General features: G+C 34.7%; 1 long non-coding RNA gene across 1 annotated transcript in view; it reads left to right on the top strand.

Annotated features, from left to right (window-relative positions):
- LOC132027974 (uncharacterized) overlaps nucleotides 1-14,724 on the top strand; it is a 52,051-nt gene extending 37,327 nt beyond the window's left edge. The window contains exons 5-6 of the long non-coding RNA XR_009407284.1: nucleotides 3,292-3,345; nucleotides 14,144-14,724. This is a non-coding gene — a long non-coding RNA (uncharacterized LOC132027974). The remainder of the gene's footprint in view (nucleotides 1-3,291; nucleotides 3,346-14,143) is intronic.
- The last annotated feature ends 5,217 nt before the right edge of the window (nucleotides 14,725-19,941 follow it).

Raw genomic sequence — 19,941 nt, 5'->3', positions numbered from 1 at the left:
AAAATAATCATGACTAAAATGTAACTAGGTAATGTATGATTTGTATTTAAAAGAAAATTATTTTCTACATGTTTGATCACTTATATATAGCACTAACATTTAAATAACTGTTTTCTTCCCAAATTTACCTATATTTTTAAAGCAGATAAATTAATCAGAGGCTTTATTAACTAAAGTAGGTCAAATCCATATGCTATGAATGAAAAAAGTACAAGGGGCTTCTAACTGATGACGAAATTCTAATGTTACAGCTCTCAATTGAGATTACTATATTCCACAAGACAGTTGATCATTTTGCTAAAATATTTTCTCCAAAAAGTTCTTGTTTTCTTTTTGGATTTTGTATTTGTATAGAATTTCAAACACTTCCAATGGGCAGCTTCAATTGGTGTTTGTTTAGGCCAAATGATTCATCGTGTTACCATGCTCAGAGGGAAGAATGACAGCTGATAGGCATATTCAGGTCATTCTAGGAGAATTTACAAACAGACAACTAAACAATCACACAAGAACCAACTCTTCATACAGATAAGAATTCAGTCTGTGATTTTTGTGTGTGTCTATTAACTTGAGAATTTAACTTGACTTAATGTTGAAATACCAAAGGCATGAATCAGATTTTCCTAAGAAAATCCTATCCAAACAGACAGACTAGAATACTGATGCACTTTTTCATTAATTTTGCCTGATTTTGAGATAATTTTATATTAGTGGTCCACTTGCAAAATGGAGAAAGTAAAAAAAAAAAAAAAATCCCAAGTAGATTAGCAACCTTCTAATGAGTCTAAAGCAATCATGTGTTGTGTTCTGAACTTTTCACAAACATATTCTAAGCAATTAATGCAATTGTATTTAATCATGAGCACAATGTATTTCAAGTACTACTCCATAGACTATTTGAGCTCTGTCAAAAGGAGACACTTTTAAAAAGTCACTAAAAAAATCATGTTATCCTCAGGATAGCAGAATAGGAATCTTTCCAGCTAGATTTCCTCCAAAGCTAAAGTCTACTCATAACCTTATGAAATGGTCTGGTTGTGATTACTCAGAACAAAAGGTTTCTGCATAAAAAATAAGTTCACCAAATTAATAACTAACATCCTACTTCATTTCATGCTTATGGGAGTATTCCATTTGGCTTCTGAAAACAGGATAACTTTTTATAGAATGACAGAGTTTTAGAGCTAGGACAAAGCTCTGAGATCATCTCTAAGGAATTTGAGACCACAAAGCTTTAAAAAAAAAACCAGAAATGAATAAAAATAAAGAACAAAGAAACAATATAGATGACCCAAAACTGGTTCTTGAAAGTATTGATAATCGAACAACCTCTTGCAAGAATTACCAAGGGAAAAAATAGAATATCACAAATAGATAAAACACAAAATTAAAAAAGGGACATATTATACATATAGTAGACATTTTATAAATCATAAGAAAATACAATGAAAAAAATGAAATTGAAACTTAAATGAGAAGAACCTTTTCCTAGAAAAAATATAAATGATTAAAATATATGCAATAAGAAATAACCCAATTGATCACTACCACTTCAGAAACTGAATCAGAAAGAAAAAATTCCCCTCAAAAGATGCGTGGCCCAGATAGATTTATAGGCAATTTATACAAAACTCAAAGAAATAGATAATTCATATAGAACCTGTGTCAGAGAAAAGAGGAAATCTGCTCAACACATTTTATAAGGCTAACATAATTTTGATGCTAAAACTTGACAAAAAATGTAACACCCAATTTTTTAACTGCTTTCACTTAAAATTAGAAGTGGAAGAACACTGCATATGATACTAACTAGTATTTGTGATTTTTTCAAGTCACCATAAGAAATTTATACATGTAACCATGCTAACAAATGAAGAGAACAATGGTAATCCTAAAAGGGGCTCCCTTATTAAAATTTCTTCTTAAAGATCTTTCTATTTTAAGTACTCATCCCAGGTAGATTCTCTGTATATCATATATGTCCTCCATAAATCATATGGCAGAAAGCTGAAAATGTTTTAATTCCCTCCAAAATAATTAAACTCTAAAATAAAATTTTAATTACAAATAATTTTTGCTCTCCTTATCACTGAGTTCAGAATGCTACTGGGTTGGCGGTCCTTAGAAAATTGCAAACAAGTTTTGAACTTAAAATGTAATAAAAATATATACTACCTAAGCCTATAGAATTTTTGCTGATATTGGCTGGCAGCCTAAATATGATAAGGATCATAATGTAAGAATGACTGTACAGATTCATTACCCAATAATTTACAAAACCCACCCATTAAATTATCGATTGTATAAATTTTAATTAAGAGAATCAAGCAACCAGAGTAGCTGAGGGGAACTCCAATCAGAAGAAGAGAACTTAAAAGTAAGCCAAGCCTCCATCTCTTCTCCTCCTCCTTGTCCTCCACTATACTAAAAAACTTAATTGGCTAACTCACACACAGTTTTACTAAAAAGACTTTGTCTATCTAGATTTCAACAGGATTAGTTCAGGAAAATGAAAATTTCAGGTATATTTTCGACTTGGAATGATTGAGTGAGTTCCTGAGAGATGAGTAACACTGCGTGGAGAGATTTGTATATGGGTCATATCATGGACTTGCACCATCAATTTTAGATAAAGAATTTCTAAAGGATGTCCTAGCTTCATTGAGAACATTCAGTCATTTTTAAGGATGCATGATCATGCTAGGGAATCCAGATAAGGTAATCAATATCTCTTGCCTTAAGGTGATATTTGGTTCCCAAACTTCTGTATAGACAAGTGTTCCTCAGGTGTAAGGCTTCACCTCATATAGATCAATCCACGTTTCATTTTATATAGGTCAAAGCACTTGTTGGTTACAATTTACCTTAACAATCAATTGATTTAGCAATGATAAACATACAGCTTTAATTGTTTAAATCACTCACCAACAATTTTTGGACCATTTTCTGACCATTTTAATGAGAAGATTAAAATGAGAATGCAAATATTACAGATCATGGTTTCTGAATATATGTTTTTTGTTCATTAAACACAGGGTGATTAGATGTTTAAAAAATCTTTTTTTTAAAGAAAAATATCTTTTAAAATGACAGCATAAACTTGTATATTATGCTCAACTGCTTTTCTTCTTAAATGCCTAAAAATAAAATAAGCATTATATGAAATAAAACTATTTGCAAGATGCAAATTATTTTTCTTCCTTAGGAATGCAATGCATTATAATTTTAATTCTATTTATGTGATGATTTCTTTCCAAAATCTAAACAAATGCTTTGTTTTCTTTACACAAGGCAATACAAGATGACTCCTGCCCTTCTAGGAAGAATCTCTTACTAAAATGAAAGGTAAATTCTGTGGTCATTTACTATCTTTGTTGTTTCCAACTTCATTTAAAATATGTTTTCTTTAAAAGAGCTTCAATGATTCTTGCAAATAATACAGATGGCAAAAGCACAAAGGAACTCATTTATCACATTAAAGTGGTTTCACAATAGCTTCATCAAAAAGAGTTAAATGAGAATTTTTCATTTTCAAAATTATGTGTACCTAAAATAGAATCATAAATATGCTATCATAGATCTAAAGAAAGACAAGATCTCTTCTGAAATTATAACTATTTATTTTTTGTTCAGAAAATAATTTGCATTATTTTGAAACAAATGAAAGGACTGTATATTAAAGAAATGTAAGTTTAGCTGATTTCATACGATAAGTATTCAATAAGATGAGCATCACCTGAGTAAGAGTCTTCGGTTAAATAGTTTCAAATCTGTAATCTCTATATAGTATGGTAAAGATTGCTTGGTGTTTATTATAGCTGTAAACATTTAATGGCTGATAATTAAATAAACAGCATCCATACTGAATCCTGCAAGACTTAATTAAACATAGCATACTGCAGATGTGAGATTTATATTACTATTTATAATTAAATGTAAAACACAATTGCTCATATGAGTCCATGGAATTCTGAGAAAAATTTGCAATTTTATCTCATTTTAAGCAATTTTTTGTTTTGAATTCCTTTTTCCATATTTTTTATAAAGTGTTTTGTCAACAGATAAAATAATAAACATGTCAAATGTGTTTATGATAGTTGGTTCTGAGTGAAGAAATATTGTTTCAAAAATATTTCTTTCCTATATAGATTCCAAAGATACAGCAAATGAAAGAAAGAAAGAAAAATAGAAATAGACCCTCACCTAATTATAAATAATTCAAAGAAAGGAAAATGGAAACTAGTCCAACACTATCATTAGGTATATAGAGACCTAGAAAATAAAATCAAAAGGATTTTATTTTTCTTTAATTTCAGCATCATATGAAGTTCACATATGAATGTTTTTACAAAAAGTCTGAAAAATGTTACAGCATAATAGAGTAAACTAAAAATTTTGTATGGAAAACCTATGAAATACTGAGAAATTTTCAGCCTTTTTATTCACTGTTAAAGATGCCTTTGGTATTTTTATCCAGATAATGTATAGCAAGTACACTGAACATGGAGTATTTTATAGTTGATTACACAGGCTGATTATACATATCATTCAGAGTACCTTTCATAACAGTAATTGTTCAACATCTTATTTGTGATATACTCCTCTGTGGAGTAGGGAAACAAAAATGGAATGTGCCAAAGACTAAATTCAATTTACACCATTCTCCAATCCCATGTTTTTGTAATGTTTCAAGATCACAGATGTTTACAATGAGAATCTTGTCAGTGAGGACTCTGAGACCAGAAATGCAAATGGCTAATGTTCAAGTGACTAACAAAGGATGGTGTAAACCTCCATATTCCTCATCTCCACAAGTATAAAGAAAGGTATAATCTATTTTTAGTAAATTGTGGGAGCGAATTACACCCTAATATCTAAATTAATTAGTTGGTCATTCTTGAGGAACACTTTTCCTTGTCGCTATTGTACTGCAAAGAACTCCCAGATTTAAAAATCTGTAGGTGGGCTGAGAAGAAACTATAAATTACATATTGCACAAGACATAATTTGTCAGATCATATATGCTTATTATGTGCATGTATAGTACCATAATTGTCCATGGCATTTTAAAATAGTTGAAACAGTCTCAAAGTTATCTATTGAGAGAATATTCTGATAAAGAGAAATAGATGGATCCTAGCAATGGAGCTGTTCGGGGCTCCATATGCATGTGACAGTTTCTTATTTAGATGTCGCTCATGTTTATGCATGTTCAGAAGAATACAGCTGCTACCCCATTCTGCAGAAATCATAGACACCGGTCAAGTCTACAAACGGTAGCCACATTTGAGCTTGTAATGTATTTATCATGAAAAGCTAGAAGTTCTAATGTTAGGGAGGGGGAAAAGCAGCCCAATTTGCTTTGAAAAGAGAACAGACATTTTTTCAAAAAACAAATACTGTATATTCAATTCAGCTCCTTTAGGTGCTTTCATGTTATAGGAATTCTGCTGGTGATGAAAACAGCATTCAGCCAATCAAATGGCGGTACCCTGGTGCCATCCAAAGTAGAAGCCTAGTGTTTAAAATAACCCTGATGAATTATTCATAGATCTGATGTTTATGCAAATTAGAGAATCATGCACCCACCTGACCACCAAGGGAAGAAAAAAAACACAGGGAAAAAAAAAAAACCACCATGCTTTTAGCATTCTCCAGAACCTATGTAATCAAATGATAATATTCTTTCATTAAATGCATCAAGGAATTACAATCCTTACCTGGTTAGTTTGTAGGGCCTTCAGATTTTCTGGATGAAATAACTGACTGTGCGTGCAACCAATAAAACTGAACTGAAAAGCTGATTAAGGGCACTTACTTAATGCAAAGCCACTCACTGAATATTCATATGATGCCTGTGTTTATGCAAATTAAAGCAAAAGAAAGCCCAAGGGGATTGGTTGCCATAGCCCACAAATACTGTGTACAGCAGAAAATATAGAGAGTAGTGACAAATAAATCTTAAAATTCATAGCTTTAGAGCAACAAAGAAGAAATAGTAAAATATTAAAAAGGCTAGGTGAATTACAGTTTTAAAGTGCTTTATTTAATCATATTACTTTAGGGCTATTGACTATTCCTACCGTGTAATGATCTATAATTATCTTAATGCCAAAAGATACAGTCACTTGTGTTTGTCAGCTTTATTTATCCTGTAGTCATTTATATGAGCAGATCCCTTAAGCATAGAAGAGTAAAGAAGAAACAATTATAATAAAAACAGAATTCAGTACACTAATAATCAAACCCAGGGCCATATGTGGCCCTTTATTAAGTCTTTCATGTAGGGATCCTTTGGTGGTAATATCTTACTAGGAAGTGAAGTTCAATGGAAGATCTCCAACATTAGGTAGAGCTCATTGCTTTCTTAATACTGATATGTATCTGCTTTATTTGAATTGGAGATTATTTTTTTATTAGAAATAGGTATTGTGAATCTTTTGGCCAAGATGATTCTGGCATATGCAGTTTTAAATTCCAAGGATTTTCACTTTTGGAGCCCAAATGCAATAATGTTTTCTGAAATGTGTGCTAATATGTTAGTGTCCTAATCATGAAAAGATGTGAATCCTCACGTATGTATATGAGAACCGATTACAGACATTGACAGGATTCATAATATTTAAATGATACAATGCATGTCTGGCATGAAATGCTTTACATTGTCAAGAAATTCTCCGCTTTTTTTTTTTTTAAATAAGAATGGAGATGGCTAAAAATGCTGGAATGCATCTGATAGGTATTTTTGTTTGCTTTTTGTTTTTCTCTTTGTTTTCAGGAATATACTTTGTAAACTTCAAAATTATGAGGGCAATGATCCTCATTGCGGTTACCACTGACTAGAAAGTACTTATCACTTCCAATATTTTCCTAATAGTTCTCACATCTTCACTCCACGGTCACTCTGGTCCCCTTCACATAATGTAATAAATTTTCCAGTACTTTTAAGAAATAAAAATAATTTAAAGCAAACTTAAGCATTTCTACAAAGCTGGCTACATTTATCATAAGTGCTACAAAGACTAGATCCAATGTTTATTTCCTTGATTGTGGTGATGGTATCACAAGTGTACATATGTGTCTGAACACATAAAATTCTACATATGAAATATGGGTAGTATTTTGTATATCAGTCAGACCTCAAGAAAGCCAGAGTGGGGAAGAAGACTGGATCTAATTACTGGACATTGTTTTCCTAGGAGGCATTTAGAAAGAAAGAGATTTCTTCGCGGTAATTTCTTGTTGCCTAATTTCAGCATTCATGATTTCAAATAATTTCCTTTCTTTCATGGTTGCTTATTGGCTTTCCATGAGAGTAATCCTCATAAATGTACATTTATCAATATCCACATGTATTTTCCATAATGGCTATTATGTGTGTATATTAATTCTAATTAATGTCTCCTTAAAGTTCCCTTAAGTTTCACAATTGACTTGCGAAACCATGTGATTGCCCCTAGAAAAAAGTTGGTAAAATTTTAGAAGCCATGAATTTCCATTATTTATTTATTAACCACTTCTTTCATTTAATTTATTGATTATTATATTTACATCTGTTCCAAAATACAGAATAAAAATTAATGGATAGCCAATAGGACATCTACTTAGTAATCATGTAATTCTTTTTCTCCTATTGACTTTAGAACATATTATTCAGAAGGTGAACTGGTAGTTTCTTAGTTTCTAATTAAAGAATCCTAAATTTAAAACTTCTAAGAAACAACATTTAGGTTAATCAGCATCTGTTGCCTTTTATTAAGCTTCTCTATCTATATAAAGATTATTCCTTAAAAATCAGAGCACATAGTTAATTATCTGGTTTCAGATCTTTCTCTAAAAAACATTTCTTCATGTACCTTAATCCTAATAGAAACATGTTTCAGATAAAACACTTCAGTGGCTACTAATGATAATGATAATAATAATTATTATTTGATTTTGTTTTTAATATAAGAATCTTTATTGAAAGGCCCCCAAAACAGGTGGTTCAGTTCATTATGAATCTCACTTCAACCTGAGTCATGGTCATGTCAAGCTGCCTGCTCAGAGTGGAGTCTGCTTCTCCTTCTCCCTCCTTCCCATGTTCTCTCTCTCTCTCTCACTCTCTCAAATAAATAAATAAAATCTTAAAAGAAAAAAAAAAAGCCCTGGAAGAAATGCTAAGATTAGAAAACCAATCAATAATATAACATAATATCAATAATATAACATTTTCATGTTGGTAAATTCAGATTTTTCTTTTAAACTTCAAAATTTTCCAACTTTCTAATTAAAATTCAAATGCATTTTTACCAATAACATTTATTGCTTGTTTAAGCTACATTAGCTGTGCTTTGGTTGAAAAAACCAAGCCTTCCTTCAGAAAGATATTTCTAGTTTCAAAGAAACAGATCACACTCACACACACACACACACACCCCTCAAAAGAACTGTCAGAACAAAATATAAGTGGGTATCATTAATGTCATCCTTTGTCCAATTCTTTGTATCATTAGTGGGGTTTTTCTTTCCTTTTCTTGGATTGAATCTCTTAATCTCTGGCCCTTGTACAACTCTGGGGTATTTCTGACAACTTTAAGATATTTATAAACCAAATCTGAACTGCCCTAGGCCATGGTCCCTTTAGACCTTTATCTTGTATGCATTTGAGTAAGAGTAGCTTATTCGGTGAACTAGGTTCCATGGAAAACCAAAGCGGGATATCCCCCGTGACAAAATCCTATGCTTCTGGAACTCACTTAACTGGTTTAAATGATGGATTCAATTTCCAGGCTCACAATTCATTCAGTTGTTTGCTCTGTGATCACACGTGCTAAAAACTGTAAATTCTTATAAAGTTTCGCAAATTTGCTAATTACATTGGAAGTCTGAGTTTCTCTTTTGAAGCCAACCGATTGGGCTGCAGGTCATCAATCCAGACAGAGTGAATGAACATAGAGATGCAACTAAACTTCATTCAGTAAATCCATCTGGTGCAATCGGTAGTCCATTGGTCCAGATATAAAACTGGGCCAAACACTAGCTTCTCCCCTCAAAAAACAAAACAAAACAAAACAAAACAAAACCACCTAAAATTTGTTCTGTAAATGTTTTAAAATTAAAATAAGTTACCAAGATGAAACATTACAAGATTTTACATGAAAATCAGGTTTGACTTTCCAAGAAAATGAGGAAGTGTGTCTTACTAGGTTGGCATTCCCATGAGGTAACAAAACCCCGGAGCTGGTAAGTTTGTTTCTTCTAAGCAGGTGCCCCGGTTTTCCAACTGCCAGGAGTTCTCACCAGGATACTCTGCTTCTTTATGCTCTCCCTTGAGGCATGAATTTTTGACCTGAGGCACTTGAATTGAGTTTTGAATGTGAAGTAGCACTGTTTTCAATCTATACATGTCTGATTTTTATATTTTTATTTGATAGTTGTATGTTTATACATTTGTTGTCCAAAGACTCATTCAGAAGAAAAATAATCTGCACAAAGGGTAGATTACCATAACGTAGCTAGGCTGTTTCCATGTGTACATTTTGACAGTTCAGCTTATGGTAGATATTATCATGCTATCCTTTTTATAACAACATCAACAAAAACATCTACAATAGGAAAGTAAAATAAATCATCAATACTATCTTATAGATTTCTATTTGTAATGGAGAAACAATCTATCCTCTCTGTGATCTCACCTACAATAACTAACAGCCTTTAGGTTTGGGTTGCAGTTTACCTATAGCAGCATTTCCTTCCTGTTTGACTTCTTAGCAAGCATTGCCTACCATATAAGCAAGTCCACCAAAGTTAGATAAATGCCATTCTTTAGTAAGATCATTTGGTAGACTGTTCTTTTCTAGAAAATGTTCTGTCTCCACAGAGGAAAGCTATTTTTAATCAACTCAGGGAGCTTAACTGCTTATTGAGAATTATGGTCTTGTTATACATAAGATGGGAAGCTTACACATAGACATCTAGGTCTTCTCTACCTCAAATTAAAAAGTAGACAACTGCTTGGTTTGCATGAACCCAACATCATGATTATAGAGATCCTCAATATATTCAGCTCTTGACTTTGCTTTTTCCTGACATTTCAAAATTCCTTTTACTGCTTCCTCATTATAAGGGCTTTGGATGATGTCTGGTTCACTGAAATTAACTTGATAAATTAATTCGATTAACAGTTTAATAGAAGGGCCAGTGACAGAGAAAATTCGGTTCGAATGAATCTTTCAAATCACTACTTATATACAAGAATCAGCCAAAATGATATTGGCTGTAGTGGCCCCTAATTTAAACTTTAAAAGTGGGGCGGCTGAGTGACTCAGTCGTTAAGCATCTGCCTTCCGCTCAGCTCAGGTCATCATCTCAGGGTTGTGGGATGGAGCCCTGGGTGGGGCTCCCTGCTTAGCGGGAAGCCTGCTCCTCCCTCTCACACTCCCCCTGCTTGTGTTCCCTCTCTTCCTATCTTTCTCTGTGCCAAATAAATAAATAAAATCTTTTAAAAAATACTTAAAAAGCAAAATAAGGAGATAATCTTGGTAAATTTCATTGCAAAAACATTTACAAAGATGTTATAGATCTCATTTTAGTGAGGAAGCGAGGATCCCTTTTTTTTTTTTTAAGATTTTTATCTATTTATTTGACAGACAAAGATCACAAGTATGCTGAGAGGCAGGCAGAGAGAGGGAGGAGGAAGACGACTCCCCACTGAGCAGAGAGGCCAGTTCGGGCCTTGAATCCCAGACCCTGGAATCATGACCTGAGCTGAAGGCAGAGGCTTTAAGACACTGAGCCACCCAGGTGCCCCAGGAAGCAGGGATTCTAACTGATGGCTTGATTTAACCTCTGGTTCAATCCTAGTGTAGGTACTATTGTTGCAGCCCAGAGTCTCATTTCCCAAGATAATTTCTGAACTTTGATATTTTGGAACACAGATTGGTGTTTTGATAAGAATATTTCCAGAAGACTAAACAGCTCCTGTCTTCAGGTTGTTGTCCCGTGTCAATCCTGTGCTATGTCTGTTGAAGTCCACTGTAGCTGTTTGCATCATGATCACCCCATCTTCATTGCCATAGCATACTTTTCTTGTCTATCATTTAATCTTTTTTCACATATTTAATTACTTGACTTAAAGGTCAGCAGCTTCAATTTCCCCTTCATGTATCTTCCAAGATTCTGCATTTAACATCCTTACTCTAAATATCTCAATTGCATTTCTACAAACTTTGAACACTGTCATCACCCATGGTACGTCTACAGCATTCTCTCTCCTATACCTACAGCTTGCCTACTTCTTTTCCACTTAACCTTCTTTTAACTTTCATTGGATCTAGGATAACTCTGTTTTTATTTTGCTCTTGTACCAATCTGAATTCTAACAGCAGCCATAATAAATGTACTACAATCCCCTCATTTGTCTACCTTTAGGGCTTTTCTATCCAGAAATAAACCCCACATTCATTTTCTTTACTCCCATTTCCATATAGTCAGACATATGAATGTTGAGGTTGGTTTTTTTCTTTTTTTGAGTGCAATCTGAACTCATATTATCACCCTCAATCTCTACAATGAAACGGACACCTCATTCCTTTATACGCACTACCTCCTCCCAGGCGGAGTGGGATATGATGTTGAAAAGGGTATCCCAGGCTCTGGTCATAAATATTTGACATTATGCACCTACAGAAATCTACCACTACATGATATCATTATTACCCAAAATGTTCCTTTGTGCTCCTTTCTGGTCAGTCTCCATCCCTCATGCCTGGCACCAGGCAAGTATAAATCTGCTTTCTGTTACTGTGAAATACTGTATCTTCCTTTTTTCTACATAAAATTCCTTATCATTTCATATCAGTAAAATGTAATCTTTTGTGTCTGGCTTCATTTACTTAGCACAGATGTTTGGGATTCATTCATGTTGTTGTATGTCAGTGGCTTCTCCCCTGTTAATACTGAAAGACGTCCCATTGTATATACACCACAGTTTGTTTTTCCATCTGCCAGGAACTAGACATTTGGATTGTTTCCAGTTTGAGGTGATTATACATGAGTTTTACATGAACATTCGCATACACATTTTTATCTGGACGTATGCACTAATTTTTCTCGGGTAAAGACTTAGGATTAGAAGTGGGGAGTGATGGGATGGTGCAGATTTATCCCCCAAGAAACTTCCAGACCTTTTCAGTCTGTCTGTGGAAGACAGGCTTTAAGGTTAGCCCCTTAGAAGATTTCTTCTTCCTCGTGTTCATGCTTTTTTGTAACTCCGTGCCTTGAATGTGGGCAAGATCTGTGACTGGCTTCTAACCAACAGAAGGTGGCAAATGTGAGGGTATGTCATTCCCATCAACACATTATCTTATATACGAATCTCTGCTGGCTGGTAGACTCACTCTAGAGTCACTCTGTACCTTGCTGTCTTTGAAAAATCCAGCTTCCATGAATGCTACAGCCAAAAAATAAATTCTGCCAAAAACCTGAGGAGGTTGGAAAAGAATCTTAAGCCTCAAATGAGAACCTAGCCCTGGCCACACCTTTATGGCAATCTTGTGAAACCTTAAGCCGAGGACCTCCCTAAGCCATGCCCAGGCTTCTGACCTGTAGAAACCATTAGTTAAAAATAGTGGTGTGTGTGTTTTAAGTCACTGCTTATGACAATTTGTTACACAGAAGTACAAGAATAATATGTTAGGTGTATCGCTTTGTATTTCCACCAACAATGTGCATTCCAGTTGCTCCACATTCCTGATGTGGTATTATCAGTCTTTTGCTTTTAGTTTTATTTATTTTTTTAAAGGTTTTATTTACTTATATGTTGAGAGAGAGAGAGAGAGAGAGAGAACACAGGTAGGGGGAGAAGCAGGCAGAGGGAGAAGCGATCTTCTGAGTGGAAGGCAGATGCTTAATTCACTGAGCCACTCAAGCATCCCAGTGTTTTGCATTTTAACCAAAAAAAGCTTGCTTGGATTTGATTAGAATGGCATTGAATCTACAGAGGAATTTAGGAAGAATTGACATCTTAATGTTGAGTATACTGATGAATGAACATGGTATATCGCTCCATTTATTTAACCCCCCTTTAATTTTTCACAACCTTTGTAGTTTTCAGTATCTAGGTCTGGCACCTGGATATATTATGTTAAGTTTATCCCTAAATAATACATGCTTTAACACTAGTTTAAATGGTATTTAAAACTTTTAATTTATAATAGTTTACTTGCTGGTATATATACATGAAAATTAGTTTTGCACACTGACCTTGTATCCTGCTATCATGCTGGCTTTAGATTTTACTTGTGGCTTCCCTGGCATTTTCTTTTTTTTTTTTTTTAAAGATTTTATTTATTTGTCAGAGACAGAGGGAGAGCGAGCGAGCACAGGCAGACAGAGAGGCAGGCAGAGTCAGAAGGAGAAGCAGGCTCTCTGCCGAGCAAGGAGCCCGATGTGGGACTCGATCCCAGGACCCTGGGATCATGACCTGAGCCGAAGGCAGCTGCTTAACCAACTGAGCCACCCAGGCGTCCCTTCCCTGGCATTTTCAACAATGGTTTGGATGAGCTGAAAATAACCTTTACTCTGGGGAGTGTTTAGTCCTACATGCTTCTTCTGGGGTTTCTACTGAATTCCCTGAGTGAATTTCAAGAACATCTTTTCTCTGTGTGCTCTGGAAAGTGTTCAGCTGAAATCCCCTGCTGCCTGTTTGCCCTGTGCATACACTTCTTAGTATTCAGCAAAGACTTAAGCAAACTCTTCTGTGGAATTGTGAAGCTCCTCTTCTGCTTACCTCCTCTTCTACATAACTCTGTCCTGCAACTCCTGGCTGCCTCAGTCTCCCTGAACTCCGGTCTCTGTCGATTCAGGAAGAGCAGCATTCTGCTCTCCATGTTTCACAGCTTGCAGTTGCCTCCAGGGAGAAAGCCAGGCCATCATAGACTTTACCCATTTTGTTTACCTTAATGGTCCTAAGTTGCCTGTTGTCCAAAGTCTTAAAAACAGGTTTTTAAAAAGATATTTAATCCAGTTTTCTAGTTGTTTCCTATGAAAATGTGACTCCAGTCCCTGTTACTACTTCTTGGCAAGAGATGTACACCTCTGCTTGTATCTGAGACTTGATAAATTCTCCAGTTAGATCCCATTCTCTTTCTTTTTTTCACAGATTACTTGGAATTTCTGGTTGACCGGAGACTTCCAATTCTAATTTGGGCTTGAGAAAGGACTCTGACTGGGCCATGTAATATCAAGAATCAACCCTTGGTCTAATCAACTATGACTAGGAGAAGTATGCATTTTGAAATATCCCCAAAACATAGATTAAGGCATATATACTATACGTGAGTGCAGAACCCGAAGTCACAGCTTTGGGTATTGACTCCTTTCCATGAATGCAATTTTGCCTTACATTTCACTGAACATTATAATTAGAAATTTTAGAAGATATTTCACTACCTTTATTAGAATTCCCCAGCATGTCACCCTTCTTTCAAAAAGCTGTAATATGGACATTGTTCGAGAGTTTTCTGTTTTCCTATTGAAAGAGGGACCTCTATAGCATATATGTAAGGGACACTTATTTTTCTTGATCTTTCTATAGTGTTTGATAAACCCAACTACTCCTTTTAAAAACACTCTTACACTGGCTTCTGTAACATTGCACTTTCATGATTTTCCCTATATTTTTGGCCATTATTCTTTCTATAGTTACTTGTTAGCCTCATTCTCCTCTATCTAGCCATTAAACGTTGTTTTTGTTTTGTTTTGTTTTTTGTTTGTTTGTTTGTTTGAATAAACATTGGGTTTCCTTAAGGTTTTGCCCTAGACTCTCTTTGTAAACTCACTGCCTAGGCAGTCTCATCCATGGTGAGAACTTCCAAAATTATCTATTGCGATAAACCCACATTTAATCTCTAGTCAGAATTGCTCTTCTCATTTTGGAAAGATTTAAGTCCTCCAACTCAGTGTAATGTGAGATATTGATAACAGAGGGAAATGGATACAGGGTATATGGGAATTGTCTATGATATTTGAAGATTTTCTATAAATCTAAAAATTTTTTTAAAACTTTTTTTTTAAGTACTTGAAAACCAAATTATTCTGTGGTAAGTGGGAAAACTGTGCTAAAGGGACTAGTTAACCAGTCAGTACCAGAAAATGGGCTATCAAGTCCCTGTGTCTCCACAAATTTATAAAGGAAAGGACATATGATCCAAGAATTTTATGCTCAGCTAAATTGATCTTTAATTGACCTTTAAATCATTTGATTTAAAGGTCAAAACAAACCCTTAACTCTTCTGGAAAAGAAAAATGAAAAACCAAAATCCAGTGTTTAAAAGTGAATCAAAATTTTTAAATTCAAGAATAAAAAGCTGTATTAGGTATCTACTGCTGCATAAAAAAATCACCCCAAAACTTGCATTAAGTCACAATTTCTGTGGGTTAGGAATTTGGGGGTGGTGTAGCTGAGTGGTTCTGAGTCATTGTTCCTCATGAATCAGGCTGTTGGCTGGGTCTTGACTGAGGCTGGAGGGTCAGCTGGGGGAATCACTGATGTCTGTTGGCAAAGGACTTACTCCTTTGCTATTGTTCCCAGAGAGCCCCTGTTCCTCTTGAAGTGGATGTTTCTCTAGGGCTGCTTGAATGTCCTCATGACATAGTATGTGGCTTCCCCCAGAATGGAGTGGTCCAAGGAAGAGAAAAAAGTAAAAACCACATTGCCCATCATGTCCTCATCTCAGAGGTTACTTTTTCCTGTTCTCAAAGGGAGAACAAGTTGAGTTAGTTTTATGTCTTGTCAAAAGGAATGCCAAGTGTTTATGGACAGATTTTAAAACTTCTGGTGGAAATAAGTGCCAAATTATTAATTACTTTTATTTAATGTCAGGGAGTTAATCGATACCTTCTAGAAATTTCTAATGTAGTTAAGATTTTATTTTAATGCCTAAAGAATTTGTAGCCTTTCTCACCCTCAAGATTATAGGTATATTTTAGAAACTAACATATCTTGTCGTGAAGAAATATTTACATCAAGTTAGCAGTTATTTGTTTTGCTTTATTTCCTTGTTCTTTTGTTACATTTCAATAAAACTAATTTAATAATTTATTTTAAAATAACATGCAAAGTATGTTTTTATTTATGAAAATATATCTGTTAATTTCTGTTATCTACACTCTTCTGTCCTTTATCTAGAAATGTGGCTAGAGAGATGTCTTAATGGTATTTGCCTAATATTTCTTCTATTTATAGGTTATATATATTTTTTACTTTCTAATTTTCATTCTCCTGTATTTTACAAAATTCTGACCATGGATACATTTTTTGTTTTTGACCACGTGAGTCTTGCTTTCTCAGAGTGTACATAATCTCAAGGTCACAGGATTCTTGCAAAGTATTGACATTATAAAATGCCTTATAAATTTTTGTTCACAGAGACAAGACCAACCAGATGACACTTCCCACTGTTGGTGGGGTGGGGGAAAGGATGCAGATTAACAGGGAGAAAAATATATTGGCTCTCCCAGGGTGATATCTGACCAGCTCCAAAAAACAAACATTTCGTGTTATTTACCACAGCTTCTTGCTCCAGTCTACTTTCTTTTTAATTAAAACTCAGGTACGTGGAATAACTGTGAAGCTTACTATCATCCAGTCCATTTATGACCCTGATTTTATTTCACTTCCTTTGTTTTACTTTTTGTCCCCATCATTCACCCTCCCTAATCCCAGACCCCACCTACTTATTCTGAGATAAATCTTAATCAATTATGATTGTCTTGTTTTAAAAATGTGCTGTAGAATTAGGTTAGATAACATTTTAATTTGGGGATTTACATCTTTTTTCAAGTGGAATTTGCATATAATTTCTTCTCTTTGACTGTTACAATTCTGTTTTGATATTAAGCTGTATTCATTTAATAAATTTTTTTTTCCTATCCTTAGAAACAGCTTTCATGAAACACTAATTATTAATTCTAAAAAGTTTGCCCCAGTTGTTATACATACCTGATGAGATTCGTGAAGAAGACCCGGTGAGTGGGTATGAATCCTCCCTATGTCTTTGTCTTCCAGATGTTCTATATTCTCACATTTAGCCCACATTTGGCCTCTACCAATTGGTTAAATTTTCACCTGAATTTTTTTTACCAGATTGTGTGGTGTTAAGCTAGTAAGTGGTCATATCTTGTCTCTCCTTGGATGTTCCTGTCTTTAGATTTCAAGTTAGTTACCCTGAAACCTTAACTTCCCATTGTGTTCAAAAGTAGTTATGATTTTGCAGAGTATCTGAATGTTTTTATTGTTGTGTGCATGGGAGTGACGTACTTTCCAGCTTTCTATATCCTCAACAGAACCCAAAGTACACTCTTTTGTTCTGACTACCTCCCAGGTCACGGTCAGGTTCTAGGCTATAGTATAATCATCCTGTAGAAATCTCTGTTATGTAATGTATAAATTATAAATAAAGTGTTTCATGAATATAGGTTTCACTTTTATGTTTGGCCTCATTTTTATCTATTTTTTACTGTATTGCATGTATTTTAAAGATTTCTATTTATTTATTTATTTGATAGAGAGAGATCACAAGCAGAGAGAGAGGGGGAAGCAGGCTCCGCACTGAGGAGAGAACCCAATGTGGGGCTCGATCCCAGGACCCTGAGATCATGACCTGAGCTGAAGGCAGAGGCTTAAACCACTGAGCCACCCAGGCGCCCCTGTATTGCATGTATTTTAAAAAATAACCTCAAGTCCTTTACGAAATTGCTGGCTAGTAAACAAAAAGTTAGGAAGGTCTACCTGCTTTCTATTGCCTCCCTTTTAAAGAGAATTCTAGCTTTCCAACTTAGTTTCTTCTCTTTGTTTTTCGAGGGTTATTATACTTTGCCTATGTTTTTGTTTGAAATGAAAACTCGAAAAGAATGGGGAAGGGAGACAGGTGGAATGCAGATTAAAACTAAGGTAGAAGTTTTTGATAGTCATTAAGGATGAAATACAGAAGCATCTTGAATGTGTGAAGAAAAAAAAAAGGGAGAAAAAGAATTTAAATTAGTGCCATTGTGAACATGTATTCCTGCATGAGCATAACAATAGACAAAGAAATAATTTTAAAAATTCCTTTGGCTGAGGAATTCTTTTATCTGAGACTGGGCCATGCATGTCATGCCTTGACTTTATCATATTATATAAACAAACAGTTAGGGGATTTTGTGAAAAATCGCCAAAACAGGGGTGCCTGGGTGGCTCAGATGGTTAAATGTCTGTCTCTGGGTAGGATCATCATGATCTCCAGGTCCTGGGAGGGAGCCCTGTGTTGGAGTCCTGGCTCAGCAGGAAGTCTGCTTCTCCCTCTGCCTCTCCTCCTGCTCAAGCTTTCTCTCTGTATTTTTCAGTCTCAAATGAATAAATAAAATCCGCTTAAAAACATTCCTAAAACTGGGGCGCCTGGGTGGCTTAGTGGGTTAAGCCTCTGCCTTCAGCTCAGGTCATGATCTCAGGGTCTGGGGATCAAGCCCTTCATGGGGCTCTCTGCTCAGCAGGGAGCCTGCTTCCCTTCCCCTCTCTCTGCCTGCCTCTCTGCCTACTTGTGATCTCTATCTCACTGTCAAATAAATAAATAAAATCTTTTAAAAAATTGAAAAATTAAAAATTGCTAAGACAATCCAAAGATTTCTTTCATCCTTAAGATATACTGTTCTAAATTGTTTTATAAAACACATAATATTCCTTCCCACTAAGTTACGTATCTGCAGCAGTAGAATTGATTTTTTTAAAAACCTATATTTTGGAGACTTTTCATTATTTTTAAAAACTGCTGTAAATATGATATATATTAAATGAAAAGATAAACACATTTGACACAAGTCTCTTTTCAGGGCGTCTGTCCCTAAAAAGCAATAGTGTAATATTAGTAAGAAGGTATTTACTTCAGTATTATTTCTGAAGCAACAACCTAGAAACAATCTAATGTCCCATAAAGCAGAATGGGTAAATTATAATGTGTAACTTATAATGTATAAATTATAATTATAGTATATAATTTATGATAAATTATAATGTGTCCTATAAGGTGGATATTATACAAGAATTAAACAGAATGTGATAATTTACATATATATTAATTTGGAAATCTGTACATATTATATTCTTAACTGGAAAGAGCAATGCACTGAGTTATAAGCATAGCATGTTATATTTTTCTAAAACCACATCTATATAAATACATATTAACAGTTATATCTGTATAAACTTGGAAAATAGGGAAGAATAAATAGCAAATATAATACTGATTATTTCTAGTAGTTGTTTCTCAAGAGAGGAAGGAGGACAGAAGGGGAGATTTGACCTTTATTCATGTACTTTTTTAAAGTGATCATAGGCTCAGGAATGATTTTTCCCCACAGGGTTTTTCAATAAACAGTTACAGAGAAAGCTTTGAGGAAAGGCCTGAAAGAGGCATGTACTGAATAATTAATAGTGATTATACCTGTGGTGGAGGTGGGGCAATAAAAGATATTCATCAGTACCTTATATACCTGTATAATTTTTTCAACAAACGTAAATCATGTTTTATAACAACTACCATCTTTTCCCCTTTAGGCCCACAAACTGAGACACTGTGGTATTAGGTTGGCAACTATGCAGGGACCAATAATGCAGGCTTCTCAAGGATGTTGAATATCTAATGTGTCAGAAGTAGACTCTGATATTATTTGCTCCATATATTATCAGCTCTCGAAGAGACCAGTCATCTACCGGCAACTTAATTTAATCAAGTCTTCTTGTCTTCTCGGAAGTACATTTATGTGTTGGGATAAAACTAAGGCATAACTAACACTTCAAAATTCTCTTTGGATCAGGCTGAAACCACCCTCCAGGGCCTCTGCTTAAAACAGCACCTAATTAGCTCCAACCTCTTCCTTGTCTTGGGGTCTCCACTCCTCTGTTGGTTTCTCCTGGAAGCACTT

This window comes from Mustela nigripes, chromosome 12 (assembly GCF_022355385.1).
Source record: "Mustela nigripes isolate SB6536 chromosome 12, MUSNIG.SB6536, whole genome shotgun sequence".
NCBI lineage: Eukaryota > Metazoa > Chordata > Mammalia > Carnivora > Mustelidae > Mustela > Mustela nigripes.
This window is presented reverse-complemented; position numbering and strand designations above follow the sequence as displayed.